Genomic DNA, 3,810 nt, shown 5'->3' on the forward strand with positions numbered 1-3,810 from the left:
CAGTGCTTTCCTGCAGCGATGTCATGATAAAGAACGGTGGAGGGGGAGGCTGCTGAAAGCTGTGACCTTCCAGGCACCATCTGTTTCTCAAACCTGTGTTAAACAGTGGCAGATTTCTGCAGGTGTGGGCATGGGGGAACCTGTTAAATTAAAGCCAAAGCATAACAAGAGAGATGTTTGCTTTGGAAGATAACGTGTACCTGTTCTGCACACTGAGGGCAAGGAAACTCTCTGAGACTTGTTTTACTTTGATACCACAGCAGGCCTTTTGCACTGCAAGGCCACATAGCTCCCCCTTCTCCCCCCAACCCCATCCCTTTTAAGACCAGGTATCCCCCTCAGCTTTACCAGCACCTCCAATCCGACAACCCAGAAGCACGATAAATAGTGGCAATTGCTCCTTTTCCTCCACCAGTGCATCTCATTGTGGAGCTCCCCTGACCACACTGCCCAAGTTTGCTGCGCGAACTGATGCTGTTATTAAGATGCCTGGGTCTCCAGTACCTGCAGCCTGGTCCATGGCTGGAGACGAGGGAAGGGCATCCTCCCAGCAAGGTGCCCTCCAGTTAGGCTGCTGTAATGAGACAGCTTTGTTATCTGCCTTGCTGCTGGTCCCAGAGAGGCTGTGGAGATGTCTGCTGCTTTATTTTCTTAAATGACACCAAATGATGGCAGTTAAGAGCAAATCAGGAGAAAATGAGCCCTTAGGGCAGCATTTCATGTCTTGTGTGCAAGGCTGTATTGGATTAACATTGTATCAGAACTGCCGTACACTTCTCTTGCTGGAGAGGCCAATCTAGCTTAACTGGGATAAACTTTACAACTATGTTTTTGTCACTCAGGTGACTTGCATTAAAAAAACCCTACACCTTTACATGCATTCATGTCACCTGAGCTTTGGCAAGCCCGCAAAGCAAGCTCTCTCTCAGTGATCTCTATCTTAATGCTTCACTCATCTCAATGTTAAGTATGTAACTCTCTTGCTTTGCTTCTTTTTTTCCACGAGGGACAGTGTATTTCCTCTCTCACACACCCCTTGTGTGAGATAAACCCCTGGTGCCACTGTTGCCATTCAAGCGATGCCTTTTGTGTCTGAGGGTACCTGCCACTTAGCAGCTTCAGCTGGGCAGCTCTGCCAGCCTGTGAGAGGGAGACTTCCATACTTTCAGCTGCTTCCCCATTATTTACACATGAAGTTAATAACTTACTCAAGAGTTCACCTACAAATATATTTTTAGGGCAGCTCTTTTTCCTCCCTTGGCCACAAAGCTTTTGTTCTCTGTAATTTCCTTCCTCTATTTTCCTTTAACCCTACTCCATTTTAACATTAATGTGTTAGTTTTGAAACAGCCAGTGTATTCTCAGCCTCTTCTTCTCCCATACCTGCTGACAGTTTCTTTTTTTTCCCCACTGTCCTCTAACCCTACTTTTGTTGTTTGCAAAAAATGGCTTTTCTCCTCCCTCTCCCTCGTCACAGCTCCCACCATCTGTCTCTCTAAAAATACAAAGCTTTAGGGAAAATGATTCACTAGGCTGCTAGCTCATTACTCACACTTTCCCCATCATGGTTTCTGTCCTTGTAGGATGCTCTAATGTAAAGATCAATGAATCCTGGGAATTATTATTCAATTAAAATAAAAATAATGCCCCAGCAGTTAAATAGATTTGGCTCTTTGTACTTACTAAACACCCATACTTAGTTTTTCTTCCTCACTTTGCTATTGTTATTTTTCAGAAAAGGATCGTTAAAACAGAAGAATAGAAATGATCACTGGACCATTTAATGCGACCTTGTGTATCACATGATGCAGGAGTTACTTAATGAAATTCCCTGGCCCAAACCAAGCAAATCTGTGGTAAATCTAGAGCACATATTTTAGGATGACAGCCAAAATGATGAAAGGAATTTACTACCCAGCCTCGCTAATCATTTTGAATGCTTAACTGCACTCCCTAATGTGCGGCTTTGCAAGCAGCAAAACTGACAGAGTCTCATTCCCTACAGATTTCTCTCTTCCAGCCTTACCCAGGCTCTGCGCACCCCAAAAGCCCTCACAGCCCCTCTGCCAGCCTCGGCCAGGAGCAGGGTGACCAGCTTTCTTTCTGAGAACCGACCTTCCCAGGCCTGAACCCCTGCTGCCTCTCCCTCTGCAGGTTTGGGCTACCTTTGCTTAAGTAATTATTGCCATGAAACTTGTAGGCACTTAATATCTTTGAGCTTCTACCTGTTAAATGTCTAGAAATTTGCTAAGGGGCCCAGAAGCTATTTGAGGCAGATTAATTCACAGTGTTCAAACACTTCAGATATCTTAAAATACCAGAGGCAGCCATACTGAGTTGGCAGATATGCCATAGCACTTCAGGAGACTTGTAGGGTACTCCAGATTGTTGGGCACTCCAAGTGACCCTAAATGCTGATGTTTAGGTACCCACATCCCACCCCTTTTGTCTTCACTTTGTTGACCTTTTAAGAAGGACTTCTGCCATGATTTTAGGCTTGTCACCATAAACTAGGAAGTTATTTTTTTAATTGGATGCTTAGTTTTTCATTTTATCACGTGGAAAATGGAGTCCCCCTCCTCACATGCAAGTAGGTCACAAAAAGTACCACTACCAAACACAATTTTATTGTGCTTTGTCAGGAAGCTGCCGGCATGGCAGGAATTAGCCTATTTTGGTTGTTGAGCTTCCCTTTAGAAACTGGAGTTGTAAGGAGCACAGCAAATAGCACAATCAAAATTATAAGAGCTGACAACACTGGATACACCCTTCTCCCAGTTCTCTTAAATGGCTGCAACTCTTTATGCAAAAGCCTGCTAAAGGAAAATCTCAGTATATCTGCAATGTGGTTCTTCAATTGTTTCTCATGAGCACCACAAACCACGTCCTGTATCAACACAGCACACTGGCACCACCTTCATGGAAAGCTAATTAAATAATTTGGGTATTATAATGGGAGTATCAGCTTCTGGGCTAATTTATTTTTTGGACAGCCAAACACGTGTACTTCTTTGTAAAGCTGCGTTTGGGTTGTTCTATAACAAATTATAAAGCTGAGAAGGATCTTGGAATGATGAGCCTGCACTGAGCAGGCATGAAGAGCTCTGTGTCAGAGCTGCTCCAAAGAACAGGGGCTGCAGAACTTTAAGCCAACAGGATCCACTGTTATCTCAGTAAGGTTAAGGCAGTTTCAGAAAAAAAAGAACCCTCACCAAAGTCATACTTATGCACTCTGTAAAAAAATCTACAAACTTTTGCAGGTGTGGTGGTGTTGAGCCTTCCTGGTTGCCAACACCCTGTGGTTTTCCAACATCTTTGATTATGTTATTGTTTCGTATTGCGTATAAGTTGTAGGAGTCAATGTTATTTCTCTTAACAGTCGCTGGCTTTCCAAATGCCAGTTGTCCTTTGACATGCTCTGTTTTAAATAAGGGCTGAAGAGCAGTAATGAAGCTAAAGGCCTGCTGTAAAAAAACCTGCAGTGTTCCATAATACTGACAGCACGCACGTAGTCAAGCATTTAGCTCTCCTTTTGCGGACTATTGCTGCAACACACTGAAGGTGTTAGAGGCTGAGCTGTAAGGAAATGGAACTCCAGAGATTTCAGATCTGAGAGTCCTCTAATTGAAGACAGTGTCTTTATGCAAGACAGGCTAAGGAAAGCTCGCGTTACCCAACAGTTACTATTCCTCCGTTGTTCCCAGCGATAATAAAAGCTGACGCAATATATAGGGTTGCCTTACAAAAGGCAAATACATTTAATAGTGTATATACAAATTAACTGTTTGATAATGCTATACAAGGCAGGAA

The sequence above is a fragment of the Caloenas nicobarica genome, chromosome 3 (genome assembly GCF_036013445.1).
Source record: "Caloenas nicobarica isolate bCalNic1 chromosome 3, bCalNic1.hap1, whole genome shotgun sequence".
Taxonomy (NCBI): Eukaryota; Metazoa; Chordata; class Aves; order Columbiformes; family Columbidae; genus Caloenas; species Caloenas nicobarica.